Source organism: Lagenorhynchus albirostris, chromosome 12 (assembly GCF_949774975.1).
Source record: "Lagenorhynchus albirostris chromosome 12, mLagAlb1.1, whole genome shotgun sequence".
Lineage (NCBI taxonomy): Eukaryota > Metazoa > Chordata > Mammalia > Artiodactyla > Delphinidae > Lagenorhynchus > Lagenorhynchus albirostris.
In genome coordinates, this window is record NC_083106.1 from 43,494,342 (window position 1) to 43,518,614 (window position 24,273).

The window sequence follows — 24,273 nt, forward strand, 5'->3', positions numbered from 1 at the left end:
GTTTATAGCTAGTATCATTTTAGATGGATGAAGGGCTAGGACTTTGAGATCTTTAAAATAATTTAAAAGAGAAAATACAAATTATTTAAAAGAGAAAATACAAGTCATTTACAAGAGAAAATACAAACATTGACGTTAAAAAGAGAAGATATAAATGTATTATCTTTGTACTGCTTCTGTTTTAAATTTAAAGGAACACTTTACCCAATAGAAAAAAATCAATAGTCATGACATAATGAAAATATAATTGGTTGAGAATTCCATTTAACCCTTACAAATACTAACACTTGTGGGGCTAATAGACCAACCAAGGAATTGATTTAGTACAATGAATAGTTCAATCTAGTAAGACACTTATTATACGTAGTGGACCCATTTGAATAAATTGGTAACTTGTTCCGTTATGACTTGTAAAAGCCCCAAACATCTCTCTGGAAGAGGACAGGAAAGAATCCTCAAGAAGATTGAGTGGGGACTTCCCTGGTGGCCCAGTGATTAAGAATCCACCTGCCAACACAGGCGACATGGGTTCGATCCCTAGTCCGGGAAGATCCCATGTGCCGCAGAGCAGCTAAGCCCGCGCATCACAGCTACTGAAGTCCGGGTGCCACAACTTCTGAAGCCCCGGTGCCCTAGAGCCCATGCTCCACAACAAAAGAAGCCCCCTCACTGCAACAAAAAGTAGCCCCTGCTCACCACAACTAGAGAAAGCCCATGCACAGCAACGAAGACCCAATGGAACCAAAAAAAAAAAAATTTATTAAAAAAAATAAGATTGATCTGTTCACTGATTGGAGCCCAACACCATGTCTTTAATGTCTGTGAATCAAAAAAGACAAAAGCTGGATTGTATCATAGCTTGTACCTATTTCCCTTTTGTGAGTCTATTGGCCATAGAACTGACCTTAGCATTCCTCTTTGGCCCCTGCAGTAGAGTGCCTGCCAAGGTCAAACTTTCAGGTAGACTACACATTGAAGGCCATAAGTCTCCTTGGAGGATATCTTGTTTTATTGTGGGATTAGGCACGTTAGGGACTTCCCTTAGTAATGTAAATGTACAAGTGCACTCATTGTTAGAAGGAAGAGTATGAAAGGATGGTTTTTTCATGGCGTAAGTGTCCCTTGGACTGGAGAGTTGGCCCTTAGACCTGAACATGCTTAACAGTTGTATCTCTGCTGAGAAACAACTGTTATACATCTTATATTCCTCACGGTCTTGTGCTAGACAGCCTACAACATTTACACTTTGTAGGAGGGTTTAGAAAATTATCGGATCCCATCATCCTGAAAGATCTGCCACTCCTCCTGGAGCTCCACTCACATTTCTTGGCCACTAACCTCAAAGCTCAGTCTAATTCCTCTAAGAACACATGGGATGGTTTCCCTCTTTCCCTTCACTCCTTACATAACCCTGAACTTAAATACAGACATTAGCTTTGTTTCACAGGCTTATTTTCAAATGAAGATATTTTCTTTTTTTCTGTACATTAAACTTTTATCAAATGTAGTGGTATATCACCTCTTCTATTGTCAACCAGAAGTTCAATGTTCTACTCAGATTCCAATTAATTTCTGTTTCTTTGAGTGATATATAAAATATGCCAGTGTTAGGGACTGAATTGTGTCCCCCAAAGTTCATATGTTGAAGCCCTATGCCCCAATGTGACTACATTTGGGTATATGGACTTAAGGAGGTAAGTATGGTTAAATAAGGTCATGATAGTGGGGACCTATCAGTATGGCTGGTATGATTATAAGAAGAGGAAAAGACACAAGGGATGCACATACACAAAAGAAAGGCCATGTGAGGACATGAAGAAGGTTCAGCCTGCAAGCAAGAGAGGTTTCACAGCAAACCAGCCCTACCTACACCTTGATCTTTTTTTTTTTTCCACATCTCTATTGGAGTATAAATGCTCCACAACACGGCATCAGTTTCTACTGCACGACAAAGTGAATCAGCCACACGCATACATACATCCCCACGTCCCCTCCGCTCCGACACCCCCACCCTACCCACCCCATCCCTCCGGGTCCTCACAAAGCACCGAGCTGAGCCCCCTGGCATCACGCAGCAGCCTCCCACCCTACACCCAGTACTGCACATTCGTCAATGCTACCCTCTCACTTCCTCCCAGCTTCCCTCCCCTACCCCCTCCCCTACCCCACCCCCCTCAAGTCCTTTCTCTACGTCTGCGTCTTTATTCCTGCCCTGCAACTAGGTTCATCAGTACCCCTTTTTAAAATTCCATATATATGTGTTAGCATATGGTATTTGTTTGGGGGGGTTTTTTTTCTTTTATTTATTTTCCCAGAATTTAATTAGGCTTATTTTTTGTTGCAACAGCTTTCAAATTCTTTTTTTATTCTTTTTTTAATGGAAGTGTAGCAGATGTACAATCTTATATAAGTTACAGGTGAACAATAGTGATTCACAATTTTTAAAGGTTATACTCCATTTATAGTTATTATAAAATATTGTTTATATTCCCCATGTTGTACAATACAACCTCGGAGCTTATTTTATACCTAAGTTGATTTGCTTTTTTTTGAACATCTTTATTGGTGTATAATTGCTTTACAATGTTGTGTTAGTTTCTGCTGTATAACAAAGTGAATCAGCTATATGTATACGTATAACCCCATATCCCCTCCCTCTTGCATCTCCCCACCACCCTTCCTATCCCACCCCTCTAGGTGGTCACAGAGCACCAAGCTGATTTCCCTGTGCTGTACAGCTGCTTCCCACTAGCTACTTTACATTTGGTAGTGTATATATGTCAATGCCACTCTCTCACTTCGTCCCAGCTTACCCTTCCCCCTCCCCATGTCCTCAAGTCCACTCTCTACATCTGCCTCTTTATTCCTGTCCTGCCCCTAGGTTCTTCAGAACCTTTTTTTTTTTTTAGATTCCATATATATGTGTTAGGATATGTTATTTGTTTTACTCTTTCTGACTTATTTCACTCTGTATGACAGACTCTAGGTCCATCCACCTCACTACAAATAACTCAATTTCGTTTCTTTTTATGGCAGAGTAATATTCCATTGTATATATGTGCCACATCTTCTTTATCCATTCATCTGTTGACAGACACTTAGGTTGCTTCCATGTGCTGACTATTGTAAACAGAGCTGCAGTGAACATTGTGGTACATGACTCTTTTTGAATTATGGTTTTCTCAGGGTATATGCCCAGTAGTGGAATTGCTGGGTCGTATGGTAGTACTATTTTTAGTTTTTTAAGGAACCTCCATACTGTTCTCCATAGGGGCTGTATCAATTTACATTCCCACCAGCAGTGCAGGAGGGTTCCCTTTTCTCCACACCCCCTCCAGCGTTTACTGTTTGTAGATTTTTTGATGATGGCCATTCTGACCGCTGCACCTTGATCTTGGTCTTTCAGCTTTCAGAACTGTGAGAAAATAATTTCCTGTTATTTAAGCCTCTCAGTCTGTGGTACTCTGTTAAGGCAGCCTCAGCAGACTAACATATAGATGTTGTTGTGTCCAGTGTAGCAAATAATATGTGTTGTTTGAAAGATCTTTGCTTAAGTTTTTTGCTTATTTGTTAGTTTATAAAATCTTGGTACTTTTATTTGTGTGTAATATCAATATCATGCTGTGAAGTTTTAGGGTTTCTTTAGTACTCCTTGTATGTATACATTTTTTCTTATAATTAGGAAGCTATAAAATAATTTTGAAAAGCTCAGAAATAAGAAGTTATAATTTTTTTTTTTTTTTTTTTTTTGCGGTACGCGGGCCTCTCACTGTTGTGGCCTCTCCCATTGCGGAGCACAGGCTCCGGATGCGCAGGCTCAGCAGCCATGGCTCACGGGCCCAGCCGCTCTGCGGCATGTGGGATCCTCCCGGACCGGGGCACGAACCCATGTCCCCTGCATCGGCAGGTGGACTCTCAACCACTGCACCACCAGGGAAGCCCAGAAGTTATGATTTTTATTGCTGATTTTCTAGAATTGAATTTCATCATTATAACTGACCTACATTTTAACAAAGCTAGTACTATAATTTAGGAACTTTAACCTTAGGTTTGGCTTTTACTTAATTTGTTATTTACCTAAATAATAACTTTGTGATCAGCTAGCTTAAGTTTTAGACACTAAAATAACTCACTAAGTGATATTTTGTGGATTTATAATACTGTATTTTAACATCTACATTGTAAATGTTATTTACCAAGCATTTGGGGGTGGGGGGAATGGCCTGATTGTTCAATCTTTCATTAGTTTAAAATGTGCTTTTCTAAATACCCCAAAGTAAACATAATATTCAACCTTTTATATAGTATAAGCCAATCTACACGTCTTCTCTGGGTCATATAATTTGTTTAAGGGGAAATAATGAAGACTATTTAGTACTTTAAAAAACTGATAAAATGTACAAATGACTAAAAATTAATCTCTCAAAGCCATTTAGCTAAATAGAACTGAAAGCTGATTTATAATACTGGGCTGTGGCCTTAAGATGGCAGTAGTTCTGCACTAGGAATATATTTCATTTAATTTCTTTAGTAACCTTACAATTTTTTAATAAAAAAATACATCATTTTCTACTCTCCATTTCCACTCTTGCCACAAGAAGAGAAGCCTACTAAGAAATTTTAGTGTGCGTTTTTTTTGTGAGTCTAGTTATTTTTGATGGTGGAGAGGGAAAATGTGATGGGATGAGGTCCTTTGGTAGAAAACTTCTTATTAAGGTGTGTGTGAATAAAAAACCAAAATGTTTAAAATGTGAAATGAGCTCCTCTTGGAGAGAGAGCTAAAATACCAAATGGCAAAATTGTGATTCAAAAAGATCTCAAACAATGTAGCAATGGATTGAAATTTAATTGGGACAAATGTTGAGTTTTGGGTTAGGGTCAAGTAATTAACTTTATCAGTATATTATGGAGCATCTTGATTTATCAGAAGTTAAGTCAGAAAAAAATATGGATAAACTCAAGATGAACTCTGCTAGTTATGATTTGAACTCAGTTTCTCTTTAATTGGCTGTCACTTCACAATACTTCCCTTTGCCTTGGCTGTCCTTCTGGGGTGTGAAGGTTTCTACATTGCAGAAGGGCTAACATGTTGTCAAGGAGTCTGGGAAGAGACTTTAGGTCCTTGGTTAATAGCATCCATACAACTGCTTTTCCTCAGCTAGACCATCCCTGTCAGTCTTTGGTTGCCTCTGGTCACATTGGCCACACCATCAGCAGCCATCCCTGCGGCATAAACTCTGAAACACCTCTAGTTACAGTGTCATCAGGAAAATGTTTAGTTTCACCCAAACCATGAAACCATTCCACGCTCAGCCAACCTCTGTTCCTCTCTCGAGCAGTTCCAGGAAACTTTCACAGGAGACTTTTGGTTTCGTTATGGTGGAGTCTGGCTACCTCAGACCCTTTTTCTACCTAGTTGTGACCCACCATTCCTATTCTAGTGATTGTCCTGTGCTGTCATAGGACATTCTGCAAAGCTTTTTTTCTCTTAGAATTTCAAATGAGAATTAAGACTCGATTCTCTCTTTGGGACTCTCAAGCTCATGTGAAAGGTTCTGTTGCCTTCCATACAAGGGATTTAACCTTGCAGTGGGAGAGAATGTAGGGTTCCTTTCTCAGAGACCCATACAAATGGCTCTCTCTCATGCTCTCCATCCTGTTTCCCTGGGACTCACATTGTCAGATAAGGTACAGAATGCCTTTCAAGTACTTAGGTGAGTAAAAGTTTCGATTCTTCAAAGGCATCCAAATATGAACATATCTCAGAAACCCCTTATGAAGTGTGGTCCAGTCAATGTGGAGTTCCCCATGGCTCAGGCATGAATCCATAATTTCTTTATCTCCGAATCTCTTAAGCAGGATGTTCACTTTCATGACAAATACTGAATGCATCTTATCTGTATATTTTCATTTTTGACCTTTTATCTCCTTCCAATCATGCATTTTTTATGATGTACAAAAAGTTTCATTAAATGAGTAACACCTCTCATAACTTAATATAGTTTGATTCTTTACTTTGCCACAGTTTCCTCATCTGTAGAATCAGATATTTGAAAGTTTTTTTTAATATATTATCTATTTATTATTTTAAAAAACGACTTTCAAAATTGATTATTTTATTGCTCATCCACCCTTCTTTACCAATGTTTTTTCGTAAACACCTGGTAACAAAAATATTCCACACCAACCCTTTTGAAAAGCAATATACAAATGAGTATCAAGAGTCTTAGAAATGGTTTATATGTGTTGACACCTTTAATCCAATTCTAGACATCCATCCTAAGATCTCTATCCCAGAGAAACATCAGGTAACAGGGTAACTGGGTAATGGTACTAATATACTTTTCCATAATTTGACCCACTCTTGTGTTTCAGCTAAACATTCCAACCACTATTCCTCTAAAATGGATTCTTAAAAAGCATTCAATTAATACAAAAGAAGGCAGACAAAGAGAAAAAAATAAAAGGAATGCTGAACAGTTGGGAGCAATAGAAAGCAAGTAACAGTATGGTAGATTTAAACACAGGCATAATGATAATTATATTAAAAGTAAATTATCTAAAGACTGCAATTAAAAGTCAGAGGTTATCAGGTTTGTTCAAAAAGCAAGATCTGAGTACGGCATCTAAAGAAACCAACTTTACACATGAAGCTATAAATACCATTTGAAAATATTGGAGATGCACCATGAGGTATCTGCCATCATGAAAGACTTTAGTAATCCGCTTTATTAGTTTTCTCTAACGTATTTCTATATAAATTGACTTGTTATAAACAAAAATAAAAGATATAAACAAAGAAAGACTGTTGCTTAGATTTCTAAATTTCTGGATCTTAAAGCAAAATCAGTTTAGTAGTCAAAAGATTTGTTAGGCAGGAAGCAAAAAGCAAATCATGTATTATCTCCCCTATCTTTGTTTTTGAGTTGCTTTTAAGCTCTATTCTCTATACTTCATACCTACCTACCCACAGAAACTGGTATTGGGATTTGTGGAAACACAATCACAAACATATCTGGTTGGCTAAGGTGGGTTTCCAGGCCACACCTGTCCCCTTCTCCATCACCACAGTTCCCAATCACAAGTGGCTTACAGTCCTTTAAAAACGTGGCTGGGCTTTTCAGGATCGGGGATGGGAAGTACAATGAGCAATTCTGTGGTCATTCTGTGGTTGCTGCTTCTTAATCCTTTCACCATTTTTGTTAGCATAAAGAAAAGCTCTACTCATTTTGACCATATTAGCTAGTTCTGCCTCATAATAGGAGCATTAGTTAGAAATGGAGTTGAGTAATAGGAAATCCTCCCACTTCTGTAAGGTACATGTTCCCCATTACTGTTAAGTACATTAAGTATTTTTTCTTTAGGGTTGTTTTATTATTACCTGTTTTTGTGTCAGGCTTCTCTACCAGCTGTAAGTTATTTCAGACTGGGACCTGTGTCTTGTGCATCTTTGTATCTCAGTCCGTAGCACACAGCCTGGCACATAATGCCCATTGAATGAATGTATGAATTTCCATTTCCTAATTTCCATCTTCATCCATTGTGAATTTTTGAATGGGTTCAAAGAAGCTTTTACTTGGAGGCAGGAGACACTATATTTCACTGACACTCTAAATCCATGTTCTCAGTAATCAATAAATCAGGATTTTACAGATTTATAATAAAGATTTTAATGTCTCGGAGCCACAGTTTCAGGCAGTGTTCTGACAACCATTAATTTTTAGTCCTGTCAAATACTAGTATAAGTGTATCAGGCACTAATTTTTCATTTGACCTTTGGTAGACTCTTCACTGTCTACATAAGAGCTCTCATGCAGGCTGTATAAATTATCATAGGGTAAAAATAGCCTATGCTAACATTTTGGGAACCTAAGAATTAACTTCCCCAGTCACACTTACTTTTTAACGGTGCATCATGTAGAAAAATACTCATTTTAAAAGCTTTGGTTTATATATTTTATTGTGAGGTTCACAGAATTTTTCTAGTTTCTATTAATAGATGCTGCCTATATTAAGATAATACTGCCTATTAAACTCTTCATTAGAACTGTTGACCCTTGGAAAATAGCATTTTTTTATACACTGTAATTTATTCTTGTTCTTAAAGCTGTATTTTAAAAATGTCATTTGGACATGCAAACAGTTCTTAATGAGAACGGTTGAATAAATTCTGCTTTTGGCTTGCAGTGGAAGTGTCAATATATGCATAATTTATTATTATTAGTTTCTTCTGGAAATTAGCCAGGTAAGCAATATAAACAATATGCCCATTTTTTCCTTTTTTTTTTTTTTTGCCCCCAAATATGACAGTACTCCAAGGAGAATACACAAGTGCTACAGAGTCTCTGGGTGCACACGTGACCTCTGTCCTCTCTCTCTCTCTCTCTGTGGTGTATGGGTGTGCACACACTCACACAGCGCACTTGCACGTGGGTAGGGGGGCTTGTCAATGAGTGGAGGAATAGCAAACAATATTGAGCTTCTTCCATGCTCCAGTCATTGTGTTAATAAGAACATTAAGTAATGACCTCACTTGATCATCACAACATAGAGGTAGGTAAGAGCATACTCATTTTACAGATGAAATTCAAATCCAGATCTGTGTGACAAGAAGTCAGCCCCTTCTTTTTTTAAAGCTCTATTTCACTATAGTTATTTATGCATAATACATGTGTGTGGTAAACAAAAATGAAGCCAATAGAATGAAAGTGAAAATTGTCTTTCACCATTACTCAACAAGCTATAATTTATCTTCCTAGAAATAACTGCTGTACAGACCTATTCCAACATACAAAAATGTAAATATTATATATTTTTAATATTTAAATATATATATATATATTTATCAACCTACCTCAGTCCCCGCCTTCATATTTCCCATTCCTGAAGATTTTAGTTCTTAGCTCATTGTAATTTTTTCCATCTCCACTTCTCTCTTAATTTTGAATGTTTCCAATACCCTAGCCTCTCAATTCCTTTAACTTCTCTTCTACAATGATCTTGTCACACACACCATTTCAGTGGCCCACTCCCACCTTCTTTATCATCTCAAAAACAAGCATCCCACTCTCTTGCTACCCACTTCTGTTTTCCAGCTCATGTCTTCAGGTTTCCAGCTCCAACAATACTTGAGTCCACTGATATGTACAATCCAATGATTCTCATCTCCTCTTCTCTGTCCTTCACTGCCGTTATGTTCTCGCTTCTTTTTGCCAAGCTGAATATTCATGGAGAATCATCACCACTTAGTTGATACATCCTTAATTCCTATATTGTTTTTTCACCTCTTAAAAAAAAAATCACAACACTGGTTGTGGTAGATTTCAAAAACAGCCATAATTCTTCTCTTCCTTGTATCTATGCCCCTTGCAATATGACTCTGCAGGCCGTCTCAGTAGGGGTCACATAAGTGTTATTTTCCAACAATTCATTAAACTGCAAGTTTAAGTTTTATGCACTTTTCTGTATGTTTGCTGTACATCACAGTTTTGAAAGTTTAACTAAATAAGGCATTTATTTCACATGGGGTGTTGTGTGTATTAAAATACATAACACAGGGCATTCCCTGGTAGTCCAGTGGTTAGGGCTTCCACTGCAGTGGGCATGGGTTTGATCCCGCAAGCAACGCGCATGGCTAAAAGAAAAAAAAAAGAAAGCAGGGGAGACTACCGCATATCAGACAAAATAAACTAAGGGCCCAACCCAAACTAACTCAAGAGACAAAATACATTAAAAAAAAAAAAAAAAAACTAATACAAAGCCTGGAACCATAAAAATTCCTCACCAACATTTGTTTTTAGGAGTCTGTGTGTCCATCCCAAACTCTTTACGAGTCCTCCTATATCTAATAACTGGATTCCGGCCTGGTTAGACTCATTTTTCCAGATTGGTCAAGAGTCATTAGAAGCAGAACAAGATTGTCCCTATGGGAGTGTTCTTTTGTCTTTGATCTTGGGAATAAACAATAATGGTAGCCAACAAGTTAAATACCTCTGTCTAACAAATCCTTGGATGCCATGCTCATAACTGTTGGAAGATATTGAGGGTGTCCAGAAGATGTGATACTCTACTCCTGGATCAAAAAACCATCTCCTCCAGTTTTCATTCTCCAATGTACATTCTCTTGTAAGACATGTCAGTGTGCAGCTTTGTGTAACTGCTGTAAGAGTATGAGTTGATCTGGCAGGGTCAGAACAAACGAAGGAATCTGGTCATAGGCAGGATTTGCATCAAGATCTATGACCAAGTGAAGGTGATTCTCCATCTTCTTTGAAAGAAAGAAGCACAGGCTTTCTCCAGTGCCAGCAGAGTCCCTGGAATATAGGAAGTAGTCAAAAATGTTTGTTTAACGAGTAAGGGAATGTATAAATAAATACAATAATCAGGAAAGAAGTTAAGGGATAATTACAGTTTAAATCAGAGGAGAGGAGACCATAACTTACAGAAAGATCATATTGAAATAGCACTGTGAACCTACTACAAGGATCAAATTACAAATCTGAATGAGGTAAGAGGTGAGAAGAAAAGCGTTGTTATTAGTTTCGTAATTCTAAAGCTTGGATTTAAATAATCACAAGAAGATAAATGATATTATTAACTATCTTTTATTGAGGGCTTACTTTGTGTCAAAAATTTCATAAGCATTTTACATCTATTATCTCATTTAATCTTCACAGTGATCCATGTGGTGTAGATACTATAATTATCCTCATTTTTACAGATGAGGAACTGGGCATCACAAGATTAAAAAAAGAAAACCTCAAACTTGCTCACAGTCACGTAGATAGTAAGTAGCCATAGTAGCGACAAAAACATCGTGACCCAGCAGTCTATTCCATCCATAGCAGAGAAATGAATGGATGATGATGTAAGAGCCAGTTCTTCTCCCAAAAGGAGAGAAGAGTTCAGCAAGCAGGTGGAAGAAGAGAAGCAGAGGGGCCTTGGTGAGAGCAGAGACCCCCGCGGGTGGTTGCAGTGAGCCTAATCTCTGCGCCTCCCCTTCTGGCTGAGCACTCACGAGGGAGAGGATGATGGGGGCACCCCAGTGCAGTGAGTGTTCCTTGCTTCCCAGGGTGTAACCAGAGAAGACCTCACCTAGCGAGTCACAGCAGGGAGGAGCCGTTGCAGATAAAACAGGGCAGCAGCTCAGCTTCTCTTGTATCCTGGAGAAGAGTAGGAACTTTCCTTTGTCCCTGAATGGAGCTCTGAGGTAAGACTGCGGAGAGCTACAGATGAGAAGAGGCCTTGGGATGGGACAAGGGGACTTAGATCTCTCCAGTCTGACTCTTATACAAGGAAAGAATCTTAAGACAAGTTTTCAATATGGCTTTTTATGCCTACTGGTGGTCCCCATGGCAATTAGAATACTGTATATGACGTTTTCCTATCTATGAAAATTTGACCATAATGCAATAAAAAAGTATTTTAAAAAATACTTTAAAATTTTTCCTCAAATTTAATTTTGCCCCTTATATATCTGATTACTTGCAGAAATAAAGCAACTGGATAAGCAAAGAAGAACCAGCATATTTCATTACCGAGAGGTAAGCTCATTAACTATATGGATTTGCCTGAGACCTCCCCAGTTTTAACACAGATAGTATTTTGTGCCAGGAGATCCTCAGTCCTTGGTAAGCCAGGACCGTTGGTTAGCAGCAGCTGCATACAAACCACATCTCCCTAACATTAAAGGAATTCAGATGAGTCAGTCCCAGTATGACTGGTTGTAGCTCTGCACAATATTCCTTCTTAAGCTCTAATTAGACTTTCCTCATTTGGACTCATTGAGGATTTCTTGAGTCGTCAGCAGCTCTCTGAATTGCGGATTTAAAATTTTTAAAAATATTTTCTAAGGAGATGTGAGATATCTAACTCTATGAAACACCAAGGACTAGGCTAGAAGAAGCATCTGTGGTAGCTTTGCTGACCAGGCAGGTGTAATGTGGGAGCAGATGCTTTTGACTTCTGTGTCACTGGAAGATAGGAGTCAGGACAGGACAAGAAATTCTCTGACAGTCTTCTTTGCCCTAGCAACAGCCAGGAGCCAGGATTCTGGACTTTGCTGTCAGCTCTTTTATTAATTCCCTCAGCAGTCCTTGGCATGTTGTCAGCTCTTTTATTAATTCCCTTAGCAGTCCTTGGCATCATAGCCAAACATCATTTTAAACTCTCAGTCCGTCAACTCTGGATAATTCTTAGCTATCTCACAGTGTTGTTGTGGGAACTGATTAATATTTATGAACACATTTAAATGGAAAAGTGCAGTAGAAATATTATTGAATGAATTGAAAAATTGTTTCCTATATAATATTATGCACAAAGGAAAATAAGCCATGGACTGTAGTGTCTTCTCGGAACAGTTTTAAAATAATGATCAGTTATCTGCCACTTCCCCTTTCATCTTTAATAAGCTTAGTGTTTTGTTATTTAATGTTCTCAACAGTGATTTCTGCTAAATTTATTTTTATTATTATTGTATTGATACATTTTGTTTCCTGTTAAATTCAGTACATCTCTTTATTTCCAGTTAAGATTTTCTAAATCATTGACTATGATTTTCCTCCACTGAAATTTGTCCAGTATACAAGGGACATTTGTCATTACTTAAGAATAACTATTGAAACCCACTGCTTAAAAGAATAGATATTTCTCTAGCCAAGATCATTGCATCACATTTCTGTTACATGAATTCTTGCCCCATCCTTACATTCTTCTGAATAAAATTAAAAGTATATTTAACTGGAAGAAAATGGGGTTTTCAGCATAAGAAAATTATACTTAAGGATTTGGTTAAGCTCATGAATTATGTAAAATAGAGAAATAATACCTTTCTCATAAAACACGTATTAGTAACAATTCTCAAAATATTTGTTTTGATAGTATTTTACAAATGGTAAAAAATAAATATATTAACTGTGAAAAGATAGTCCAGTTCAGAAAGATTATTTAAAAAAATTCTGCCTCATGTGTTGTGACAGCAGGGAAGTAGCAGTCATTTTAACAATTTAACTTCTGTATCATGCTTAAGACCAAAGTTATTATTGTAAATGTTTCTCTCATTTCTCATAATTTCAACCTACTTAACTCTTTCCAGCCACAGCTGCTATTTAGTTAAGACACTGACAATGTTGTCTCCAATCACCAAATGTTGGAAATTGTTACCAAGCAGATGAGAACTTCACTCTAATATGTCTTAGAATGGGAGCCTTTCTCATTCTTACCAAAATTCTATAATTATAACCGGTAACTAAAAGCAGAGTACATACCGTAGAGACATATTGAAATGTTCTTTTTGTCTACTCTTCTCTTTCAATATTTCTTATTGGTAACATACACAGAAAATCCTTCATAATTACATAACGAATTTCCTCATGACAAACATATTACGTTTACTAGGATCTATTTCAAAGGGATACTTCCTTTTTCAGGGAGTACCCTAAGCCTTTTGCTGAGATTTGAGAATCGCTCTAATCTTATCAGCAGTTTATTTAATATACTTCTAGATGTCTTCCCACTGCCCAACCCCCAATCCCTGGTACACTTTCTGCAGAAGTCTAACTTTTATCAGTCAGTTAGCGTTAGGTTAAGCTCTATGAGAAACAATACTTAAAAACTCTAAAGCCTAAAACAACCAAGGTTATTTCTTCATTAATTTATATGTACCTGGCTGGTAGTGAGGCTCTGTGCCATGTTTTGCTCAGCCAGGGATGCAGGCTAATAGATCACCTTTCATCTGGAACATTGTTGTCATGGTAGGGAAAGGAAATGTAGTTAGTTGCACACTTCCTCTTAAGTGTGCAATTAACTACATTCTTCCTACTTGGAAGTGATACATACTAGTTCTAATAACAGTTTTGTTGGTCAGAGCAAGTCATATGGTCATGCTTATCTTCAAGAGGATAGGAAAGTACAATTTTACCATGTGCTTGGCGGAGGAGGACTAGAAATGTCCTTGAACAGTAATAATAAATACCACATCTAGTTATTTTGATTAATATTTCCATTTTTAAGGAGTACTGTTTTCTGACATGGTTCTCAAATTAAGGGCTCAGTCACTCAACAAATACTTAAGTGTCAACTTTTTCAGTCTACTTTGCCAAGCTCTGTGGAAGATACAAAGATGAAACAAGGATAGATCTAAAGACTGGTATATAATAGAGTACAACAGTCTTCTTAATAGCACTTGGTACTTCTGCTTCATAGTCCTTAGCAAGTGGTGATTAATTATTTCTATAACTATTTGTGTAATGCTGTCTCATCCACTAGATTATAAATTCTATATAGGATATGGGCTGTATCTCTTTTCCTGTCTATATTCTCAAGAGCAAGCACCACCATGCCTGATACCCAGTAGGTGATGTTTCAATGATTATGTACTGAATATATTATAAAAGAGGAAAATTCTTGTGGAAGTCAAAGAGGGAGACATTACTTCCAAACAAACTTATTCCTTATTTAGATCTTTGTCTCCCTTTGTACTGACAGTATTGATCTGGTCACATTTTTGATTTGCAATAATGTCCTTACACAGGACAGACTATGCTTTTTTTTTTAACTTAATGTTATAACCCCAAGCACTAGCCCAGTGCCTGACACATGATAGGAGCTCAGTAAATATTTGTTGACTCAGTGAAGCAAAGGAGATAAGCCCTGAGGATGACTGAAATAAGTAATTGCCAATAGGCAAGCCACAGTTTTATAGCAGTCACTAGAGTGTACTTCCTTCAACCAGTCCATTAGTAACATATGGTTTAATCTTCTAAAGTGTGAGTGTTACACACAATTGCTTCTGATAATTTAGCAGATGAATGTTTTTGTAATTGAACAAAATTCTGATTGCATCGAACACTAACTGGGCAATGGAGCTTTAGCAGATGACCTCCAGTGGCTGGAGACAGACCCTCTGCTGGAGGCCAGAGTGAAGGGTGATAAGAGGGAGGTTTGTCACATTCTATACATTTGGGGCTAGGTTTGTAACATGGATTTGTAACTCAATTCATATGTACTCTTTTAAGTTTTGATATTCTGTAATTTCTCTTAACTGAGGAGATGTAAAAATGTGTACAGTCAACCATACTGTAATGAATACTCCTTTCTGAAGATGAGCATAGCACACAGATTATAGGCTTTTCATGCTAACGTGAAACAAATGCATATATCACTCTGTACATGGGAGTCAAGATGTTACTTATGGTTTAAATTCAATTGAGGAAATGCAAACTACCTTCTAATAGGCTTTTATAATATGTTGAACATATTTACCTTGATGATTCTCCAAGGAACATTAATCCTCTAAGACCTGGTTACATTTCCAAGATGATCAACCATTTTTCAAGGTCCAGGACAGCAATTACACCAAGTACAAGTCTGTAAATTGTTGTGCCATAAAAACCTCTACATATTACCTGGTTTAACAAGAGATTTTCAATATAAATTGCTAAATCATCATTATTATGAGCTTAGTTATTAAAATTCCAAGAGCTTGAAAAAAATCTAACCATCTAAAGTCTTTTATTATTTTTGAAAATTTATTAGAGGTATTTATCTGAAGTCAACCAAAATATTTTTTTAACCTTGACTTTAAATAGTAGGAATTTATGAAGATAATAGGATTGATTTTTCTTTTAAATCAAGGAACAAACGAAAAGAAATGCTTAAAAACATGAGACAATTAGACAATAACCATTTATATGAGCAGTGGAAACCTGAATGTGGTTACTTAGGAATAGTTCAATATCAAAATAAAGAATGCCAAATATACTACTTATTTATCGAGACACAAAAAATGGCCTAGCTGAACAGGATATTCTTGAAGCTCTGCCCAATTGCTTGGCATGGACGCTGGAAAATTCTAAATCTGGGAAGTTTTGTATAATAATTTTTTAATATAAATAATAATTTGTTTTTATATAAAATAATTTGTTTTTATATAAGATCATGTATATATAAGTAAGAACCAGTACATTTGTTATTGTTGCTAATGACTAACAGAAATAAATCTATTACAATCTCTTTCAATTGGAGAATGCCTATTAGACGTATGGCAATATTCTTTTCACCCCTTGGTTTAGGATTTTGAAAATACTCTTGGAATCTTTCAAATACTAAAAAATACTAAGAGTGCTAAAAAATGCTACTGGGATTTATTGTATCATAAATGCAGCATTATAAGAAAGGGAAGCCTGGGTTCAGGCTACATGATTCATGGACATCATAATTAGAAGGATACAAAATAAGCTGTCCAGACTGAAAATCAGGAGATTGGAGTCCTACCCCAAAGCTCACATAATCCTCTTCTGGGATCCTGGATAGGGTCACATCAAAATGATCCTTGGTCCTTTCATCTTCTACTCCTTAAGTCCTCTTTCTCCCAACTATGACAACCACAGATTGTATGGAATCCTCTTTTGACTGGACTTCTTGAAGAGGACTGCCGTGTGGTGGAGAGGAAGGATCCTCCCGGGCAGGAGTGCTGGGTATTCCTTTATCATCAATATAGTAGCTCAGTGACCTGAAGCAAGTCACTTCCTCATTTCTGAGCTATTTCCTTCATTCTAAAACGAGGTAATTGGACTAAATGGTCTTTAAAATCTCTTTCAGGATAGAAAGAGACTAGACAGTGGCATTACTTTCAAAGGTAAATGATTGTCAGCTGAGCATTTGCTGATGTCCCACTCAGAGAAGCAAGCTGTCACTAAATTCTGCTACACAAACTGTGGTCTAGCAATCAGCAGCATGGGCATCCTCTGGGACTTCGCTGGAAATGCAGACTCCCAGGCCTCACCCCAGATCTACGGAATCAGAATTTACGTTTTTGCATGATCCTCAGATGGTTCACAAGCACAGTCAAGTTTGAGGAGCAGCTCGATCAGGTTTGTGAATGTTGATGCCTGCTCAGCTCTGCTCTGTGTCAAAGGTGAGAGAGAGAGAAGGTAGCCCAAAGCCCCAGCCAGTTTCCCTTAACCATCCGCAGGTCTCCCAGCCTGAATCCTTTCTTGTTTGATGTGACAAATTAAGCAGAGTTGAGTCTGCTCTGTACCTGGATAAGACCTCCTGGAAATGTCAGGTGAGGGTGGCCTTTAGTTCTCAAAAGACACCAGCTCTTGTGTTTCCTCTGGATCTTTACACTTGCTTTCCCTCTACCTGGGACACTTTCTTTCACTCCCCTTTTCACTTGAGTAACTCATATTGTTTCTTCAAGTCTCAGTTTAGATGTCATTTCTTATTTCTAACTGCCCTCTTTTCCCACATGCCCATCTGGGATAGATTTCTCTTCTGTATGTTCCAACCTATCTCATTAACAGAGAAATTGGGGTGCGTGCATGCATGCGTGCACACACACACACACACACACACACAATCTATTTACTAATGACGCTGTTAACTTACATGGCTCATACAGACCTACTCTCAGACTTTTCAGAGGTCCTTCCATGCTGAAAGCAAGAGCAAGAAAGAGACTCCTCCACCCCATCCATGGGGCTAGGACATAATAGATGGAACCAAAGCATCCTAGTGTTCTATAACATTATTTTATCATTTAAAATTTTATAATAAATGTTGGTATTTTGGAATCTTTTAATGCCAAATCTTAACATAAAATATAAGATTGAAACATACTTTAGTTGATCTACTGGGGGTGATGCAGGTGTAATTTTATTTTATTTCACTTATTACTATTATTATTTTTGGCTGTGTTGGGTCTTCACTGCTGCACGTGGGCTTTCTCTAGTTGTGGTCAGCAGGGGCCGCTCTTCATTGCAGTGCGCAGGCCTCTCGTTGCAGTGGCTTCTCTTGTTGCGGAGCACAGGCTCTAGGCGTGCAGGCTTCAGTAGTTGCAGCACGCGGGCTCAGTAGTTGTGCCACGTGGGCCCTAGAGTGTGCAGGCTTCAGTAGTTGTGGCGCGTGGGCTCAGTTGTTGTGGCCCGCGGGCTCTAGAACTCAGGTTCAGTAGTTGTGGTGAACGGGCTTAGCTGCTCCGTGGCCCGTGGGATCTTCCCAGACCAGGGATCAAACCCATGTCCCCTGCATTGGCAGGTGGATTCTCAACCACTGTGCCACCAGGGAAGTCCTGTAATTTTAATTTTAGTTCATACAAACTTATAAGTTGATACTTTCCTGAAAGAAATATGCGAATGAACGGATGATGAGAGATGGGGAGAGGGATACAGCTGCGGAGGGTGAGAACTAAGAAATGATGGGTGGGATAGCAGTCATATGGAGAGAATTTCTGGGGAAAACGAGAGATTTTAAAAGAGGTTTTAAAAGGATGTTTTCCCATGCAGTGTAACTGTCTCCTTCACATCCTCACAGATCCATAGTTTTAGCTATGTATGTAGCAGTGCTTTTGGAATTGGATATGTTGCCTGCATTTTGCTTTTGTTTGAAGTGGGAGTGAGCTGGGAATGTGATAATTTCCTACAACTGTTTTTAGTAGTACAGGAGAGGGCACAGGTACCCCAGGGGTGGCCCAGTTACATATTTTCATAATAATGGCTAATATTTATTGGGCAACTACCACATCCTGGACCGTGGGCTAAATATTTTAACGCATTTTCTCATTTAATTCTTATAACTCTACGAGGTAAATGTTAGTGTCTAGGAATTGTCAGCATTTTACAGATGAAGAAACTGAGGCTAGGCGGTCAATAATTTATCCAAGACCACAGAGCCAGAGAGTGCCAAGGGAACAGGAATTCTCACCCCCAAGCCATGCTGCCTCCTTGTGATAGTGCACCAGAGACCTCCACTCAAATGGCATCGATTAAACAAGCTATGCTATTTGGGTTCATTTCTTCAGCCAGTTGTGATTCTATCTAACTTTCCTGTTATCTCATGTACATTAGAAAAGTCTTTTCCATAGCAATATTGAGTAAGGGTTAACCTTTTGAGAGGAGTTAAACCCCAGCAGAGTCATGGCTCTACAAATCTTATTTTGCACATGGAGTTTGGAATTAGCCAAGAAACTTAAAAGATTAACCCTAGGAATCATACTTTAACACTATATACGCTCATGCTCTGTCTACCCAGCCACAAATTTTCTATCGCAGGTTTGTCAAAATATCAGAAGGGCTTAAGGAAAACAAACAAACAAACAAACAGACTTCTAGGTGTTTCCGTTTTCTATCATTTGGGGGAATTGTGATGGTCTTTAACAGACTAGAGAGAGTCCTCAAGATTACTAAAATAATTTTGCTGCTAGATAGATGAGAACCTTGATTAATGAAGTATTTGTTTAACAGGCAAGGACAAACCACCTGGGTGAAACATGTTTACTTATTTCCATTTTAGAAAAGGCTTATCAGCTGCTTCTAGGAGATTGTATACATGAGAATATTCAGTCCTTTTTGAAAGCAAGTGGGACTTCCCTGGTGGTCCAGTGGTTAAGACTGCGCTTCCACTGCAGTGGGCACAGGTTTGAACCCTGGTCGGGGAACTAAGACTCTGCATGACGTGCGGTGTGGCCCAAAATAAAAAATAATAAAAAGAAAGCAAGTTCTTTATCCCTTTACAGATATCTCTAGAATATTTTTTTCAGTATCATGCTGACATCTAGACATACTATGCCTATTTCATGTCTTTGATAGTGCCAAAGAAAGAAGCAAAGAGCTTTAAAGAGGTTTTACCATTTTTGAATTAAAATTTTTTAGATTTTTTCTTCCAAGCTGAACTGATTTACTTGCAAGCAAGAGAACTCATATCAGTAAAGAAATTCACTGCATAGTTCACTGAGGGGAAATGTCATGGTTTCTGAAGTGTTAGAACTGGAGTTTCCTGGTTATACTCTTTAAGTATTGAAAACATACCCTTTGGATAGGACAGAATGAGTCCCGTGTTGGCTGATGTTTAAAGTAGTCCATTGTCATTGGTCAGGAGAAATACTTCAGTTACGAACAGTAAGGATCTAACGTGCAACGGCTCCTCAAAGTTCATATCCTTCAACAGTTTTAGCTTGTTTCAACTAATGCATTTGGCTTTGATATTCCCTAAGTGCTGCTGTAAGTGAAAAATTTCCCCTTTATAATAGCAATTCCTATGACAAAAGAAAATTGAGGTTAATTTGGCATATTTTTTTCTTTTTTCATTTTTGAGTCCATGTTGGCTTCTAATAATTAAGATGTCTGCTGGAGGTCCAGCCATCTCAACTGAGAGAGGGAAGGGAAAGAGAGTAGATCCCCCAGCTGAGTCTGCCTTTTTTAAGGGACTTTCCTGAAACCCCACCCAATGACTTCTGCTTACTTTCTTCTTGGCCACTTCTGGTTGTAAGAAGTCTGCAGCCTTTCACTTCTATAAAAGTAGGGTTCTGTTAGTAGGAAGAACAAACTGGACATTGGATAGGCAAGTAGATGTTTTTGTCTCCGGGAGAAAGAAAGTGCAAGGATTTGCAGATGTGGATATATTTTTTGATGTAAGAAAAGGACATTGAATCGGTTAATATTGAAGAGATTTGGAATTTCTGTGACAAGTTCATCATTAGAGAAAAAGGATATCTGCAGAGTCTAAGAAGAATGGTGGACGATTTGGAAGAGTGCTACTAGAAAATGAGGAGAACCGCATCTAAGTGGGCCGGCATGTAAAAGAATGTTGAGCAGAGCTAAGGGCTTAACAGGAGTTGGAGATCATTAATTTGTCCTGGTATAAAACTGAGTAGCTGTGGGATTTTTTCTGTTGCAGTGCTCAGCAAATCAGATACAGGAGCATGGCTAAATTCATTTAACGCTGTGTGTATGTTGGACGTGGGGTTGCAGGAGCTAGTAAAACTCAAGGAAAAGAAAAATTATTTTGGCAGAAATGGACAAGGAGGTTCTAAAGGAGGTACGGGATTTTTATTCAGGCCTCAAAATGCAGGCAGAAGTCTGTTGGGAGGAAAAAGAATACCAAGAAAAAGCATGGCAAAGGAGACGGGATCAGAGGTGGGAATGAACAAGACCTATTGGAGACACAGTAAACCTATTTGGCTGAGTGAGAGGGTTAACATAAGGCAGTAATGGGAGGAGGATGTTGAAAGGGTACATCTGATAAAGATCGGATAAAGTGCAAATTTTTCGTCTTGAATTCCAAGCCGTATCTTCCAGGCAATGAGGATCTGTTGAAGGTTATGGTGCAGGAGAGTGATTTAAGATTCATGGGGTGCCAGTGTGCGGTAAGGATGGGAAGGCGGTGGCTGTAGGCAGGAAAACCGGTTTAGGAGGCTGGCAAAGGAACCTAGCATTTGGGAAACAATGCGTGGAAAAAAGGGGACTAAGAGACAGCAGACAGAAAGTCGCTATCCTTTGTGGTCCCAGCTCTTTTCACGCTCTTTGCTCTCATTCGTGAACACTTGTACACGTGTTTATCTTACCCCAGTGGCTCCTTCCCTTCCCTTCCCTTCCTTCCCCTTCCTTCTTTCCTTCCTTCCTTCCTTCCATCCTTCCCTCCTTCAACAAATACTGAGTACTTACTGCTTACATACTGGACATTGTACAAGGCACTGAAGATTCCAAGAAGGAAATTTTATTCTCCTGGGGAAAACAAACAAGTAAGGGTATCAAGTGGAATTTAATAGGAGACCAAGTAGAAGTGTGTGTGCCAGGTTTTAGGGGCACACAGAGTAGAGGCCCCTAATCTATTATGGCAGAGAAGGTGCTACTTGAACCTGCCTGGAAAAATCACAAGGAAGTCACCAGGGGAGCAGGTAGAGAAAGGAGCAAAGGTGCAGCAGGAAAGAGGGCCTTGGGCTTCAGGGGCGGCTGGTGGCTTGGTGAGCCTGCATCACAGTGTGTATATGTAGGAGTAAAGGGCCGAGAGGTTCGAGAAGTTACCAGAGCCTTGTGTGTCCTGATAAAGACAGCAGGTTCTATTCCAAACATGTTGGAGGTCCCTGAAGGATTTTACACAGAAGAATATTAGCCTTTTTTTAGAGTCATTGAAACACAGGAGTTAAAACCTCAGACTCTGGAGTCAGATTGAGACCAGGGTGTTACTCATGGTTCAGCCACATGGGGGCTGTGTGACCTTGGGCAAGTTACTTAACCTCTCTGCTTCAGTTTCTTCTTCACTGAAATTAAAAAAAAATACTACCTGCCTCACAGGTATTGTTGTTTTTTATTTTCTGAGAGTTAAATGATGTATCATTTGTAACATTCTTAGCACAGTGCCTGGCACATAGAAAGCCCTCAAAACTGATAGCTACTTTTACTAGTACTCATATCACCTCTGGCATTGTTACTAATATAAAAACTGCTCTGGGAGTGGTGTGCAAGATGAGTCAGAAATACGAGATAAACTGGAGGAAAGGGGATTAGTTACGAGCCCTCTGGAATAATCTAGGGAAGAATATTTGTTTTGTTCAACACCCAGCTGTCATTCAAAAGGAATAAAAAAAATGTAGAATAAATGGAAAGACAGACAAGTGGAATTTAGTGATCGATTAGCTCAAAGAAACCAGGGAAAGAGTAAAAGATGACTGCAAGGCTTCAAGCTTGGGTGACTGTAGAATTCTGGTGCTATCGACACAAGGAAACCCTTTCTCTCCCCACCCCTTGCCTCAGGTTTCTCAGGCCATTGCTTACCTGATGTCTTTGGATGGCTGGTTTCTTTTTTCAATTTCATTCACTAGCTCAGTGACTGTGCTGTACAGGTCTGCCACTCTGTCTTTTTCTGGAATGCCTTGTCATAACCATAAAGGAGGCATATTTGAATTTAGAAACTTCAAATTTCTTAAGTCTTAAACTCCACTTACAAATTGGTTTTGAATACATCTCTCTAGTTGCTTCCAAATCTTATTTCATATTCTAGATCATGTAGATATCTCTGGAAGGACTTTAGCATCTATGCCTCTGTTTAGGGGCATTAATAGGATCTTACACTTTTTACAATTAATGTTGTGTTTGGAACAAAATATTCTTATGGCTTCTCAATATTATATAATCATTATTTTCTCTTCTGTTTTATATTGGAATTATATTTTCGGTCCCATATCACAAACAAACAAACAAACCTGGCTTGGCTTTTGGCTTTTCTCTTCCTGCCAAATTAGTACTTTCTACTCTGACTCTGAAGACAGTTGGAGAAACCTAGAACATGAGATCTTGTTTTAACCAAATGATCTGTCTGCCATGAATGCCTGATTTTAGTACAAGGAAATAGCAGGAGGGGCTAAGGCCACGGTCCTCAGGTTGTCTTTCTTTTCTTCTTTTTTTCTTTTTCTTGAGTTCAGTTATTCTGATTACTAAAAATGCCTTGCTATTTGACAAAGAACAGGAATTTTGAGTTTGTACTGGGGTTAGGTTAGCCAGGTTCAAGGCTCCAGCAACATTTAGAGAAATTGTTTTTAAGAGAGCAACTTGGTAATAAAGGCCTTATACCAAAAGAAGTGACACCTCATAAACAAGTCTGCAGTGTTCTCTACTAGTGAAAATGGCCTTGTGTTGACCCATCTAAACTTACTGCCTAGGTGTTCTTTGGGATCCAGGGCACCCATTTGTGAGACAGCTGCCCTGAACTAGGGGAAGTAGAGCAAAACTCACTGCCTATCGCGATGGCTGCGCTGATGTCAACTTCATTAGTTCCTGAGCTCCTGCCAGCGAAGTTAGCAAGAACTAGTGCAGACCTGGAGTCAAAGTTGAATGGAAGGAGCTTCCACAGCAGCCCACATGCAGCCTTCCTACTCTTTCTCTCCGCTGGTCACCTAGTCTGTGCGTGTGTGCGTGTGTGTGTGTGTGTTTCTGAAATAGTACATGAAGGATGGGAAATTACATGTCTTTGTGGGAAAATGCAGTGTTTCGGTTTCTCACCGTTTTAGTCAGCTGCTCTTGTATTTTTCCAGACTGTAAATGTATTTTGAGGCTATTAAAATCTATTCACAGTGATTAAAAAAAAAGGTAGGAACTCAATGGCTCTTTCCCAATTGCCCTTTTGTCCAGTAACAAATACCCAAACACTTTAATTTTCCATTTTATTCCCCTTAGTGGTGGCAAAACTATCCTACTCGTCCTTATGGAAGAAAAATATCTCTGCCTTTAATTTCTGTGCTGGTAGCATAGCAGGACAAAATGCTCCCTGTGCTGGCCTATCTGTCCAGGAGCATGATTTTTTTTTTTTTTTTTTTTTTTTTTTTGCAATACGCTGGCCTCTCACTGTTGTGGCCTCTCCTGTTGCGGAGCACAGGCTCCGGGCGCGTAGGCCCAGCGGCTCCGCGGCATGCGGCATCCCCCCGGACCGGGGCACGAAGCCGTGTCCCCTGCATCGGCAGGTGGACTCTCAACCACTGCGCCACCAGGGAAGCTCAGGAGC